At 47.4% G+C, this 15,674-nt stretch overlaps 1 long non-coding RNA gene across 1 annotated transcript; it reads left to right on the plus strand.

Annotated features, from left to right (window-relative positions):
* LOC102550045 (uncharacterized) lies at positions 1-12,266 on the plus strand. Its single transcript, XR_005488573.2, has 5 exons — positions 1-1,154; positions 2,143-2,253; positions 3,238-3,363; positions 4,306-9,934; positions 12,110-12,266. It is a non-coding gene; the product is annotated as an uncharacterized LOC102550045 (long non-coding RNA).
* The last annotated feature ends 3,408 nt before the right edge of the window (positions 12,267-15,674 follow it).

Below are 15,674 nucleotides of genomic sequence, written 5' to 3' on the forward strand. Positions count from 1 at the left end.
TCAGTTACACATAATTTAGAGTTTCCCACCTAAAAATTTAGAATAATTATTGCAGGGGGCTTTAATCTAAGTGGGAAAGAGCTTTATATTAAATAAAACCACTCAAAGCACATAAACCTTTTTACCTTTTTTTTTTTTTTCTTTTTTGAGATAGGGTAAAAAGCCCAGGTTGGCCTCGAACCTTTCTGCCTTGGCCTCCTGAGAGCTGGGATTACAGGCATACACCCCCATGCCTGGTGGGTAAAAAATTTCAGGAAAATGTACTAAGGTTGCAAAAAGAAAAAAATTTTTATGAGCACTGTCTGAGACACCTTTTGGAAATCCTAGATCCCTTCAAAGAGATCAAGTAAATTAACCTTCAAGGATAGATCCACTCTTTTAAGCAGCCATAGCATAGGGGTTCTCTCCATTAACAGCGCTTCCCAGGGAGAGGCCTGGGGTTCATGGGTGTGTGGCTTCCTGCAGAGTCACTTGGCTGAGGTATCATGAGAAAAGCAGCTTCCAGGAAACGTGGCAGAAGTACTCAGGGGAGGATTTCCACAGGCACAAAGTTAATCCAGACAATTTGAACAGGATCGGCCTCATGCTGTCTTAAAATTGCCCGGGGTAGCCTGAGGTAGTACCCAAGTGGGAAGGAAGGCTGCTGGTTTAAGTAAAATCCCAGGGCCTTGTGTGGAGTGGCTGCCCCTTCTTGATGAGAACGATGGGCCCTCTCTCTGGACTGCACACACTCATGGGCACACGCACACACGCACCCCACACTCCCACAAGGAGCATGGCTCCCTCTGAGTGCATCTGCTCTGGTTGTCATAGCAACGCTGTAGCCAACTTCCCAGCTGAACTTTTACCAGACACAAGCACATTTTCCTGCCCTGCCCTTCACTGGGCAGAGCTGAGACGGACCAGAGTGTGGGCTGTACTGAAAGGCCTCTACAGTGGTCGGTGACCCCAGGAAGGGAAGGCCGCCCCACTTGTGTGGGCTGCTCTACCAGACAGGGCCTTATGACTCACGGAGCCCTCTTCAGACAGCAGGACTGGGTGCTTAGGTATTGTCTTTCCGGACGACAGTGAGGGAAGTCTGAGCTAAACAGAAAATACCGGCTCTTGCCTCTCGGAGAATACAGATACAGCACAGAGAGTAATGCACTCGCTGCGTAAGTAGGAGGGCCAAAATTTGGGTCCCCGGCACTGGTAGAGGAGAGGCTCAGTGCTGGGCAGGAGGGGTGCCCAGTCTGTGATCCCAGCGCTGAGGAAGCAGAATTCCCAGAGCAAGTAGTTACTGGGCCTTCCCTCTGTACTACACACACTGATTCAGTGAGCGCTGTATCGGAAGGTGGAGAGCAGTCTTAGTCACCCAACATCAGCCTCTGGCCTCTACCCGGGAGAAATCGCCAGTGAGATTCCTAGAGACAGCCGCTCAGCCTTTCTTCTTGCTGTTTGGTTGCTGCCAATGGTCGATCGCCTGTCACTGATGTTAGCGGCGTTTGGTTTCTCAGTTCCCAGCAAGCACACTTTGTAAACAGGTCCTTGAAGGGGCATCTAGCACACACCTGGGGTGGGGGGTGGGGGTGGGGTCATGAATGCCAAGACCCGTGGTACCCTGACCAAGGGTGGGTGCATGCCAAGGCCTGAGGTACCCTGACCAAAGCTCCATGATAAGTTATTTCTCCACCGGTGGAAGAAGCCAATTCAAGGTGGATTAGAATGTATATAAAAGTAGGTTTATTGAGAAACTGCTCAGGAGGGCAAGTTCACTGGTTCTAGGGAAGGCATCACGGGAGAGAGACGGGGGGGGGGGCGGGGGGGGGAGAAAGAGAAGGAAGGAGGGGAGGGGGAGGGAGAAGAGGAGGAAGAGGAGAGAAGGACAGAGAGACCAAAATGTCTGGATCATATAGGGAGGAGCAGCTTGGGGAAGGGCAGCCCATCCCCTGGCATGGCATGGTATGCTAGGTAGGGACTGAGGGGTGCTGGGAGAACCTGGAGGCCAGGTCTGTGTTGGTTATGGAAATATGCACCTTCGTCTCTGTCCTGAGGCTGAAACCCAACAGTTTCTTTTCACATTGCCAAAGGAATCATGAGGCCAAGGTTAATGGAATCTCTTGAAATTTCCTCACAAGAGACTCTTTTACTTTTGTATTTTAGGTGTGGGTGTTTTGACTGGGGATGGTGTCTATGCACTGGGCATGCCTGATGCATCACATCTCCTGGAGCTGGAGTTACAGCTGCCAAATGGGGGCTGGGAATCAAACCTGGGTAAGCAATGAGCCATCTCCCCAGCTCCTTCCCATCAGTTTTCTCTCTGGCCCTGATAACCACTTTGCAACTGTTATCATTCAGACAGACGTTATCACCACCTGGCGTAGGTGCTGAGAATCCGAAAGAGTAGCAAGAACTCCTAACCACCCCTCTGTCTCTCCAGTTTCTTTTGATACAAAATTTCTTAATCAAACTTAGAGCTGGCAGATAACTCTAGCTAGCTGGCTTGCTCGGGCATCTACCCCTGCCTCCACCATCCAAGACTGGAATTACAAGTGGGCCACAGGTCCACCCAGCAATTCTGTGGGTTCTGGGATCTAAATTCTGAACTCTCTTTCCCTTGTCTGTGGCAAGCTCTTTAGCCACGTGTCCATCTCCCAACCACGTGGTCACCTCTCTACCATGTATCTGTCTCCTTCCGTGTGCCCACTGCTGCTGGTGTGACCATCTCTCCAGCCCTCTGAGAAAACTTTTCACAGATTTCCCAAGTTCAGCCCCAGGAGCATCCCTCCACACACTTTATATGTCTGCTTTTGTACTTAGGAAAGTTCTGTGCTTTGGGGACATAGGAAATACTTTTTTCTCTTTCCCCCCCACCCCCCAGAGATCAATTTTGTCTCCTTAGAGGTTGTGCTGTCTTTGCTGGGGATGGCTAGTCCCTGCTGATGGTAAGATATCTTTCCTTTTTGTTATTTTTATTTGTTACTTTTTCTGCTCTCTTCCCCCTTTTCTCCCTTTAATTATCATGTGTTTCTTCAATAATCAAGAAAGTCGTCAGAGTTTATTTTAAAAAATAAAGGTGAATGATAAATACGCCTGACCTGTCTGGATACCTTTATGTCCTGACAGTGACTGGGGGTGTGGTCTGAGCACCTTGGAATCAAACCTCTGGGATTTGAATGCTGATGTCCTCTCAGACTGAGTCACCTGGGGTACCCTGTGCAGCTTCTCTACACATCACCCTCCTTGTCTGTCCAACAGTGACCACAGCAGCACACCTCCCTAAATGACTGCACGCCAGGCTGGTGAACACTAACCTCCAAGACAGAAGTCACTTGTCACCCGGACTCTCAGATACCCTGCCTCTAAGGCAGAGAATGCTATATGGTAAGAAATGTCTCTGGGTGTCCTGTCTGCCTCCAGCGACGGGGGTGGGGTGGGGGGGTGGGGGGTGTTTGTTTGCCTTCTACTCTCTCAATTCTCCTCAGCCTTAATTAAAAACCTAATTTCTCTATTACCATAACAATGGCTGGAACAACAACTGATTTGTTTCACCAAATTAATTTTGCTTTAGGGGACCTGGGAGGACATCATTATCAGAGCAGCAGACAGAGATTTAAATAGAAACATTTTTCCTACACTTACACCAATTTTTTTTTTTTTTGGTTCTTTTTTTTCGGAGCTGGGGACCGAACCCAGGGCCTTGCGCTTCCTAGGTAAGCGCTCTACCACTGAGCTAAATCCCCAGCCCCTACACCAATTTTTGAAAGTGAAGAGACTAAGATGTCCTCATGTGGAGGTGCAGGGCAGCTTGGCTCACACTGTGTTCCCAGCACCTCGGGTGATTCAGGCAGCACTGTGCCCTCAGCACCCACGACAGTGCAGGCAGCACTGTGTTCCCAGCACCTCAGGTGATTCAGGTAGCACTGTGCCCTCAGCACCCAGGACAGTGCAGGCAGCCCCGTGTTCCCAGCACCTCAGGTGATTCAGGTAGCACTGTGCCCTCAGCACCCAGGACAGTGCAGGGAGCACTGTGCCCTTAGCACTTAAGTTGATTCAGGCAGTACTGTTTCCCCAGCACCCAAGGTAACGCAGGCAACACTGTGCTCCAAGCACTCAGGATTATGCGGGCAGCATTATGTCTCCAGCACCCAAGGGATACAAGCACTACTGTTACTGTAAAAGACCCCATAGGCTCCCATGTTTGAATACTTAGCCCCAGCTGACGGAGTTATTTGGGGAAGATGAGAAAGTGTGACCTGAGTGGAGGAGAACTGCCTCAGGGCGGTCGCTTTGAAGTTTCCAAAGCCTACCACCACCCTCTTCCAGCTTCCTCTGCCTCTGTCTGGGATCTGAGACGTGAGCTGCTGCTTTGAACGGCTACCCGCTCCCTCTACTCCAACGTGGACTCCAATCCACAACTCTAGGCCCTAAACCTTTCCTTCTGCAACTTGCCAAGGTCGGTGTTTATCATAGCAGGACAGTAACTAAAACACCTACCTGGAGAAAAGTTCGCAGCGGGAGCTTTAGCATGAGACTCACTGGCTATTATTAGGCAAAACCTCCTGGGGGTGGGGTAGGGCTTGCAGAGGGAGAGGAAGGAGATGTTGGGGGTGGGGGGGAAGGGGCTCTGGGGAGTGGCGCTGGAGAGAAAGTGGGGAACAGCTGCAGTGCTAATCTTTCTGGGTTTCACCAGTGGTGGGCAGAGTCACTGTGTCTTCCTTTTTTGTGTGTGACGAGATTTCTTTTTCTTCTTTTTCTGAGCTGAAGATTGCTTTCGCCAGCTGAGGGTGTGATTTAGGGGCTACTTCCAGTCTAATGGGATAATTTATAACCCAGTCCCTAAAATCAAGCGGACTGCGGTTCTGTGGCTGAGAATTGTAGAATTTCAGAGCTGTGAATTAAATCAGGTCAAATCCAAACAAACCAAGTAACGGCTGCAACAATGATAAAGCATGGAGCCAAACACCCCGCGCCAACGTGCGGCATCTAAGCCCCGCCCAGTGCAGCTGCAGAATCCGTGGTTTCATCGCAGCTACAGCAGGTAAATGGTGCCCCCACACACCCAGCTGAGGATTCTTCTCCACGGCCAGCACCTGCCAGGGCTGGCTTCTCTGCTGCCTGACTCTTCAGCACAAGAGGGAAGAGCCTTGCTCTGCGGCCCCAGGACTCACAGAACTTCCCGCGGACCAGGTTGAGGACACCTGGGAACTCCCCCTGACTCCTCCCCATCTCCTACCGGGCTGGCCTTTCCTACATCCTTTGTACCACCAGAACACCAGAGTTTTCATCTGGGTCAGGGTTTCTTTTAAGCTGTGGGTTCATGACTGAGTATAACTTATAAAAAGAGGGTGGGGGCGTGGCATATCAGCTACTCTTCCGTGTGCTGTTGACAAGAAGCAACGTAGGGAAAAAGAGTTTATTTGTTGACTTACGTAAGAAAGTTGTCAGCCACCATTCCAAACTGTTTTAGACTTTGCCCATCCTATGCTGCTGCTGCGGTTGCACACAGTCCATCGGTACCATCCAGGCTTTTGACACCCTATTTTGTCATTAGTTCTTTATGAGCAACAGAAACTTTACCAACTGGTCATTCGCTACGTAATTGCATTATTGTATTTTTGTGCACGGGTACAGGCACACACACCAAAGTGCACATGTGGAGGTCAGAGGACAACATGAGTCTGATGTCAATTAAAAACGCACCAGACACGATTATTTTCACAGAACTATTTTGCCCGTTCCTACCTAATTTATCTTCAACGAGATCAGATCTCAAAGATCTGATCCATCTGGGCAGTCACGCCACGGCTGGATCACCTCTGCAGCTGTGTTGCTCCTTCACAAAGCACTGTGGGTGTTCGGAAGAAATGATTTTGTAGAAGTTGGTAAATTGCTAGGTAAAGCCATTTTCTGGGACAACGGTGTGCCTGACACTTTAAACATCTGAAAGCTCCTCAGATGGCAGGTGGAGGAGGTCAGATAATGTCCCTGGAGATGGCTCCTATTAGCTGGGCTCCGGGCAATGTAAAATACGAGGCGGGGTAGAGAGGAGGGAGGTTGCCGAGCACATGCATGCCCGCTGCTTTCCTCTGTGCAGCGGGAGAAAAATTGATTCTAGAAGGGAAACATCCAGGCCCCGTGAGGAGCATGTGATGAGAGCTCAAATTCCACTTCTCAAAAACATTCCTGGCTCAGCCGGCATTTGAAGCTTGGAGTTTAGCATTTTTGATTCGGGGCCCATTTAAATGTTAATGAACGTCTTTTGTAAGTCACTAAACTCATTTGGAAACAGTCTCGCTTGCTTGCGGAAGGCTTGGGATATGATTTTTGTTGGTTCCTCTGGAATGTGCTCTTTCCTTCATGTGTTTTTTTTTAAAAGATGCATCGGCAGTAAATATGAATGATTTTATTAATAATCGTGTTGCCTTTTGTCGATGTGTGAGGGACCGTGCTGAGTCACTGACAACATCAGTCCCCTCTGAGGCTGACTAAGCCTCAGAGATGCTGAACAGCGGCCAGCAGCTCAGGTCTGTTCTGGCCAGCCCATCCCGTTCCTGTAAATCTTCTGGTGGATGCCACCAGGATCACAGACCACATCGCTACGCTGGGCACCACTTGTGTGTGTGTGTGTTTCTGACTCTGTCTGTCTGTCTGTCTGTCTGCCTGCCTGCCTGCATCTTTATATGTGTCTATGTGCACATATGTGTCTGGTCTCTGTGCATTGTATGTAATAGCCATGATTTATACTCTCAGCATAGACCACGCAGCACTTACAGCAGCCCTGGCACACGGGAGACAGCTTGCTACACGTCCGTTGAGTAGGAGGCTCCTATTTCCTGGCTCCCCTGTCTTCCTGTAAACCAACAGCTCCTATCTATCCGTCCTTCTTGGATTCAGCATTGTTTTCATCATGTTCCTTTTAATTCTGGGAGTGTCTCACGTTTGTTGTCCATGCTAACCCCTCACAGTGACCTGGATCTACGGTTGGGTATGGCGTGACTTTCCTGTGGCGTGGCCTTCTCGTCCATTTCTGTCTTATTTCGTTCTTTTCCCTTCCCTTCCTAGGCTTCACCTCACCCTGTTCCTACTTTATGGCTCACGCTCAACACTCTTAGGAACGCCAAAAGACGGGCCCTCTGCATGTAAGAGTATCTGGGTACGGAAATTAGACTTGATGGTTTGTTTTGTCTTACTGTTTTAAATGTGCATGAGCGTTTGCCTGCATATATGTCTGTGTACCACTCGAGTGGTCGATGGCTGCCGAAGTCAGAAGAGGCCATCAGATCGCCTGGAACTGGCGTTACAGATGATTGTGAGCTAACATGTGGGCACTGGGAACTGAACCTTGGTCCTGTGCAAGAGTACCCAGTGCTCCTACCACTGAGCCATCTCTCTGGTCCTGACAGACAAAAGTTCTGCAGCACAAATGGTTGTGTTTATAAAAAGGTAAAGAGAGAGGGGATATGTTTTGGTGGATGTGTGGTGAGGTCTGGGGGAAAGGGGTGTCTCTGTGGGTCCATGCTGAGACATCCCTTCTCCCTGAGGGACCAGCCACAGGACAGTATAGTATAGAATAGAGTTTATTTAGGGCATGGGGAGGGGAGTTGAGAGGGTAGTAGAGGCAGAGAAAGGCAGGGAGATATAGAGATAGATAGATAGATAGATAGATAGATAGATAGATAGAAAGAAGAGAACTAGAAGCCAGCCATGAGCATGTGGAGAGCAAGGGGAGGGGGGAATGGGGGAGAGAGAGGAAGCAAGAAGGCAAGAGCAAGACAGAGGGAACAAGCAGTCCCTTTTATAGTGAGTCAGGCATGCTTGACTGTTGCCAGGTAACCGTGGGGCGGAGCTTAGACAAAATGCTAACACAAATTAATGAAGTAGAGCTACACATAGAGCAAGAGTCAGACTTTCTGAAGAGTTTAGGCGTCTTTCGCTAAACACCATTTTGATCAGCCCATTTGCTCATTAATAATTTTACGGAGCTCCGTGCCTCTCATTTTGTCCTGTTAAACTGGTCACAATATGTTCTATACTATGGCTGTCCCCCCCACCCCCCAAAGGACCGGCTCTTAAAGGTACTTATCAGTCCTACGGAGTGCCTGCTGTCTAATTAATTAACTCCCGCTTTTTATCACTGTCGGTTTCTCCTCTCTATTTGATGTTCTTTATTGAAGTTACTGACTGGAATTGGGAACTCGCGCACTTCTGCTCTGTTTATTAATAGCATGATGCGGGGATGCTGATTTTCTGTTTGGTTCTGAAAGCTTTGGAGCCCATTCCACAAATATTATATAGTTATTTATTTCCCTAACTGGATTTGGATTTTCTCTTTGACCCAGGGTTCTGTAATATCTATCTATCTATCTATCTATCTATCTATCTATCTATCTATCTATCTATCTGGTTGGTTATTTTTGAGGCAGAGTCTCAATATAGCCTGGGCAGTGCCAGAACTCTCTGTGTAGACCAGGTTGGCCTTTAACTCACTGAGATCTACCTGCGTCTCCTCACGATTGCTGGGAATAGAGGTGTGTACCACCACACGCTGCTAGTTATGTAGTATTTTATTTTTTTCCTCTGTGTCATAGTGAAATATAAGCTAGTCAGGGCTACCTGATGAGGCTCGTACACAGTGTGGAATATTGTATATACATGTTTGCTCTATATAGAACAAGAGATAATATATGTTCCCTATGGAGGAAACATAAAGGTCTTGGATATTGATTTTATTTCATCTTTTTAAAAGGTGGTTTTTTAATTATTTAATTGTGTGTGTGTGTGTGTGTGTGTGTGTGTGTGAGAGAGAGAGAGAGAGAGAGAGAGAGAGAGAGAGAAAGAGAGAGAGCACCTGTGTGTTGGTATGTGCACATGTGCATGCAGTACCCATAGAGGCCAGAAGATGGCATTGGATCCTTTAGAGCTGGGATTATAGGCAGTTGTAAACTCTCAGGCATAGATGTCAGACAATATTTCTTGTGTCCTCTGCAAGAGTTCCAAAAGGCTGAACCATCTCTCCAATCCTTGGACATGGATTTTAAACATACTGCTTTCTTTATTCAGCTTGTTTCATCATAATTAGTGAATTATCTAAACTTTCAAAGATGGGGAGATGGTTATTAACACTTAAGTTCACATACAATTTCACTTTTAGGTTGATGTTTTGGTATGGTTCTTTTTATCTTCGCTTGAGTGATGTAGAATGTATTTGTCCTTTTAAATGCACCCTCTTTATAGTTGGGTTTCAGTTTAATTCTTGTTGACCAAGCATGTCCCTCTGTGAGTTTGCATAATGAAGCAACACTTCTTGGAACAACCCTTTCTCTTTGACCCCATTTCTGTTTCTGCTATATGGGCTCTGCTTACCTGTGGATACCAGAGGTATGTGGCCCTGGCTGGTGTGATATGTGACTATATAGCCCAGGCTGGTCTTGAACTCTTGGCAATCATTCTGCGTTAGCTTCCTGAGCAATAGGATTATGGTATGTACCAACTGCCAGGAAATTCAACTTCGATGACATTTTATTGTGTTACCGAAAGATGTGAAGCCATTTGGCTGGCTTATCAATACTGATAAGTGTTATCAAGGACAGGGATCCAACCCCAGACTGTGCTGTTCATATGTCCTTGAATCACACCCAACCCAAAATTCCTTTTGAGTATCACGGCGTGTTGCTCTTTTGCACTTTTGGATTTTTTGTTGATGTCGTTGCTTTGTTTGTTTGAGACAGAGTCTCCCATGGCTTGAGACGGCCTGGAACTCACTCTACCAGCAAGGATAACCTTGAACTTCTGATCCTACTGCCTTCACCTCTTGGACAAGAACAATCACACTGCCATCCACAGAAATCCTGGCAGATGTGTCCTGTGCTGAGAATGGACATTTGGACCAACAGGATGGAGAGGAGATTCCACAAATGAACCCTCCTGATTCCCCCATTAACACTGATTCCAGGTAATCATGGCGAGAGGGTTCCGAGAAAACGGACTATTCCAAGTGACTCTGGGTTGAATGAATGAATGGATGGATGGCTACATGTTGCAGTAATTTCCAACCCCGATAGTCCTGTACAAAGATCACACAACCCAGTTATTATATTTATAAGCGATAACCCTAGATCCGGCAGAACTGGCAACTACACTAACTTATTCCCCAGCAATGAGACCCTTTGCTAGCGGCAGTTTCTCCTGGCCACGTGGTTCTGCTCCATCTTGGATTCCTCCTCTTCTGTCCTTTCTCCTTCCCTCCTCATACTTCTCTCTCCACCTCCCCCCCCTCTCAAAGACCTCCCACTCCACCTTTCCCCTCCACTGGCCAATCACAGGCTCTCAAAGACCTCCCACTCCACCTTTCCCCTCCACTGGCCAATCACAGGCTCTCAAAGACCTCCCACTCCACCTTTCCCCTCCACTGGCCAATCACAGGCTCTCAAAGACCTCCCACTCCACCTTTCCCCTCCACTGGCCAATCACAGGCTCTCAAAGACCTCCCACTCCACCTTTCCCCTCCACTGGCCAATCACAGGCTCTAGCCTTTATTGACCAGTAAATGGGGGAGAAGGTTCACATGAGATCGCCTAAGGATGCGATGGACTGCTCTTCTGTGGTTGCCCCTCTGGAGGAAGCAAATTAACATCAGAATTCACCAGCATCAGGACAACTCACAGCAGCTGCGTACAGTTATCTACACGGAAGAGATGAGGTGAGAGTCTGTAGAAGCAAAAGCAATTAAGATTGATAGCAGACTCAAATCAAAAGCTAAAAGTGTGTGACTATTGTAAGGGGAATAAAGCGAGTCTTCAGGACTTGAGCTAGACGGTGGCTTTTTAGCTACAATGTTAGAATCCCAGTCAACTTCCTCCATCTCTAGGTGACGAATCCCCAGCACCCAACTCCGCCACAAAGTCCTGCCTGTTCTCTCCTGCCTCGCTGTAGGCCTTTCCGCTCTTCGTTGATAGGTGACGCTTTTACCACAGTGCACAAGAGATTATCCCAACAATTATTCATCACAGACTGCACAGGTACCATGAGCTCATGAACGGCAAGCAGCATATCTGTAACATGGACTATTACTCAGCATAAAGACGCATGCTGTACTGAGGAAACCCGTAACAGGCATGATGGACTCTTAGTTACCTTCTGCTGCTGTGACAAGGCACCATGGCCGTGCAGCTTATGAATTCAATCATTTAATTAGGGGATCATGGCTCCAGAGGGTTAGGGTCCTGGACCATCCTAGTGGAACGATGCTAGCTGGCAGGCACGCAGGCAGGGAGGCATGGAGCTGGAACAGTAGCCAAGACCTTATATATTGAGAGAACCACCACAGGGAAGAGAGAGCTGGTTGGAATAATGTGAGCCCACCCCCAGTGACACCTCCAACAAGGCCACACCCCCAATCCTTCCCAAACACTTCCACCAGCTAGGACCAAGCATTCAAATGTAAGTAAGAGCCTTTGTCAGACATTTTCATTTAAACCACCAAATGGACCTTGAAGATATCTGATAAATGAATTCAAAAGTCACAAAAGTCACAAAAGTCACATAGTGCATGATCACATTCACAAAAAAATGTCCACAATACATAAATGGAAGGTGACAGAAAGGAGACCAACAGTTGCCTCAGACCTATCTGGGGTAGAGAGGGGGCAACCTCTACTGAAAATGGATCTTCTTTCTTTCTTTTCTCTAAAGATTTAGTCTGTTTTTATTTATGTGTATGTGCATCTATGTACAGGTGCTAACGGAAGCCCAAAGACAGAGTCACATCCTCTGGAGCTAAAGTTACAGGCAACTGTGAACCGTCTGACACAGGTGCTGGGAACTGAGCTGAACTCCAGCCCTCTGCAAGAGCAGTTAGCACTCTCATCACCTCAGCCCCTGGTTTTCCTTTGAGATGATAAAAGTGCTCCAAAAATCAGATTATGGCGATGGGCACAATGCTGTGAGTGCAAAAACCTGAGTGTGTACTTTAAATAGATGAATTGTATGGTACGTAAATTCTACATCTAGGAAACTATTTAAATAAAACCAACACTCACTGATCCGTATGGACATAAAGAAAACTGGACTGCGGAAGCTCAGTGCGATAATGCATTTACGTTGCTCACCCCGGCCTCCTTGCTTGCAGGGCGCGAGAGCAGCGAGGGGCCACTGTGAACTGCTGTGGCTGAAGATGCCATGCAAGAATAAAGGCAGCAGCACATGCGGACAGTGTCGACTTGACACTAACTGTAGTGCCCCCTTCGGCCCCTGCTTTAGAGAACAGCAGACAGATTTTGTATTTTGAGCACCGTCTTTACTCCCACTGTCAAAATCAAGATTCCTCCTGTCTGAAAGGAGGAAACCCCTGCTGACCCTTCCAGGTAACCAGGATGGTGAGAGGCAGGACAAGGTCCTCTAGAGTCACACCGAGTGTGACTTCAGGCTGAACTGCCTGGACCCTGTGACCTAAGACATTTCTCACCCCACCCCCACCCCTCGTGGTGAGGGTTTTGTTCTCCTATATTGTCTACTTCCTCTAATTGCCCATTTGTGCCTAATTGGCACACATTCTCCCTAAATGAGTTTGCTTAGCATCCTGACACGCCGACTTAAATATTGGTGATGTTTTCCAAGAGCCTTATCTCGCTAAGCTCCGAGACAGTTTAATGCTCGAATCCTCCAGTCCCTGAATATCTGAAACAATTCATCTACCTGAGAACCATTTGGGCCATTGCAAGCTGAGTCTCTTTTGATTATTGGTCTGTTAAGAATCCTTATCTTTGAGAGGGTGAATTTTGGTAATCCCTGTGTATTCCTAAGATAATGATGTTATCCAGGTTTCAATTTAACATGCATCTAAGTGTATCAAGGAGTCCATGAAATGACTTTTAATGCTCCAGAATCTCTCATTAATTCTCCTGTCTTTCCTTATTTTTAATTCCTCCATATTTTTCTCTCCCTCTTCCTCCTCCTCCTGCCTCCTCATTCCCCCCCCCCTCCTCCTCTTTCTTCTGGGTTTGGTTTTTCGTCTTTCCCCTCAAGAATCCAATTTTCTGGCTGGAAACTCCCTATATAGACCAGGCTGGACTTAATCTTGCAGCCATTCACCAGCCTTTGCTTCTTGGATGCTGAGATTATAGACAGGCACCACTGCACCTGGCTCTCTGTTTAAAGTGAATGGTTTGTGCCAATTTTCGAAACCATTTCCTCTTTTTTCCTGTCATCCATTAATCTCTGCACTAATTTTTTTTTTTTTTTTTGGTTCTTTTTTTCGGAGCTGGGGACCGAACCCAGGGCCTTGTGCTTCCTAGGTAAGCGCTCTACCACTGAGCTAAATCCCCAGCCCCTAATCTCTGCACTAATTTTTATTATTTCCATGCTTTCTGTGTTACTTTTGATGTTTTCTCGTAGCTTCCACACTACGTTTAAAATTATTTCCATGTTAATGTCTAATGTACACTCACTTTTCTCCCCCCTGCCCCAGGAAATTGGCTTTGACCATTTTTCATTAAATTTCAAATGTCATAATTTATCATTGCTAATTTCTAGAGTGATTCTAGCTTTAATTTTTCTTATTGACCCAAAAATTCTCTCAGAGAAAAATTCAGGAATCTTTCCCCTTTTCATGACTTTATGAGATATTTTAATTGCACTATTGAATTTGATCATGCTTACGGGTTTATAATAAATATTATTCATCTTATTGGAAAGAATCAGTCACAGTCCTAGCAGGAAGAGGGAACACAGCATAGATGGGGTGAAATAGAACTGAATGAGAAAACTCAGGAGGAGACGAAGGCTGGACTGGGGAGCTTTGAGAAGATGGGGGACCAGGAATGGGACACAGAGGATACACTGCTCTTCCTGGGCCTGTGGGGCCCTTGGAGAGACAAGGACCACTGGAACAGGAGAGACAGCTTTGCTGGGACTGCCTGGAGAAGCTGAGCCTGGAGGGGAACAGCCCTGAAAGGTCTGGAAAGGGAGAGAGGAAAGGAGGGAGGGCGAAAGAGAAAGAAGGAGGAAGAAAGGGAGGGAAGGAAAGGGAAGGAGGGAGGGAGGGAAAGGGAAGGAGGGAGGGAGGGAGAGAAGGAGGGAGGGAGAAAGGGAGAAAGGGAGGGAAAAAGAGAGGGAGGGTGAGAGGTAGGGACAGAGGGGCTAGTGCCAGGAGAGGAAGGGGAGATGAATAAAGAGGGAGGGGTATGGGGTGGGGTATGGGCCAAAAAGAATTACTCCAAGACCCTTTAAAAGCTGAGCACGACTGTGCATGTCTACTATTCCAGAGTTAGGGTAGAGATGAGCAGGTCCTGGGTGCTCTCCAGCCAGCCTAGCCAAAATAGTAAGCTTCAAGTTTAGTTAGAGATCCTGTCTCAAAGAGGGGATGGAGAGTGGTAGAGACAAGCAGCCTATGTCCTTCTCTGGCCTCCATGGGTTCACAACACACACACATGCACGCACACACACATGCATCCCAACCCCTTTCCACATCACTGTCTTCTACCATAGACAATGGCTAAGCACAGTCTGAAGGCAGAGGATTTAAGACCCCAGCAGAGGCCATGTTGCAGAGCTCAGAAAACTGAGAGCCAAACTTGAGAATAAGCACCTCAGACAAAAAGCATCTTTCTGCTCTTGGCACAACATTGAAATAGATGAAGCGTCTTCATGCTCGGTGCTGTGCCCTTGGGGGAATTCTATTACAGCCTCCTGGTTCACAGACACCACCTATGCATTCTAGAACCCTTGGCCCTACTCTTACCACACATACTTGTAAGGTGCTTTTGAGTCGTAACCTCTTGTGTCTGTATTCAGAGGTGAGATTGATTTATTTCTGATTTTTAAATCACATTTGTTTGTCTGTTTATTTATTTAGTGGGGGGCAGGCACAACTGGGATTGTGCCACAGCACTTCAATGCAGGTCGGAGGACAGTTTTAGGGAGTAGGCTTTCTCTTTCCACCATGTTGGTCCACGGTACAGAACCAGGCTTGTCAGACTTGGCGGCAAGCACCTTTACCTGCAGAGCCATCTCATAGCCGTAAGATTAGCTTATTTCGCTATTGGTTTTGGATGGTAATTGTCTCGGTTCTGTGTCAGGGCTAAACTTGCTTTGTGAAATGGCTTGGGAATTTCCATGTATTTATTCTGAAATAATTGATCTACTGGGAATGATCGTTCCTTAAAATTTAAGTAACAATGGACTTAATCCCTCTCTTGGGTTTGTCCCTTTCCTTGTTTGTTGGTATTCTTTCTGGTATGTCTCGGGAAACATCCCAGAGTCTGGGTTTGGACGAATTTTTTTTTTCCTTCATTTTGAGCCAATTTTGGTCATTTATAACTTCCTCAGAAATGATAGGCCTCTAGGCAGATGCACGCTTAATTCCCTCGAGCTCGGGGGTTAAAGGTCAAGCCTAGGGCCACCGTGGCTGCCGCATGGCAGAGACCGGAAGGCTTGGCTGACACATTAAGAGCACTCTATACACAGCTTCATCCAGCAGGTCCAAGTGTTTAACTTCCTCCGCAGCCCCAGGGGCCACCGCGTCCCTCAGAATGCAACCTGACTAAGTGGAATTGAGGTTCCAGTGGTTGCTTAACCTCAGCACCTGCCTCCCGAGAAAGCCTGCGGGGAACAAGGGGGAAGAATGGAGAGCATGCAGGAGCCAACCTGCTGTGTGAAGGACGGCTTCCTGAGGAATGCTTCCCTTCTAACCCCCA

This window comes from Rattus norvegicus, chromosome 8 (genome assembly GCF_036323735.1).
Source record: "Rattus norvegicus strain BN/NHsdMcwi chromosome 8, GRCr8, whole genome shotgun sequence".
Lineage (NCBI taxonomy): Eukaryota > Metazoa > Chordata > Mammalia > Rodentia > Muridae > Rattus > Rattus norvegicus.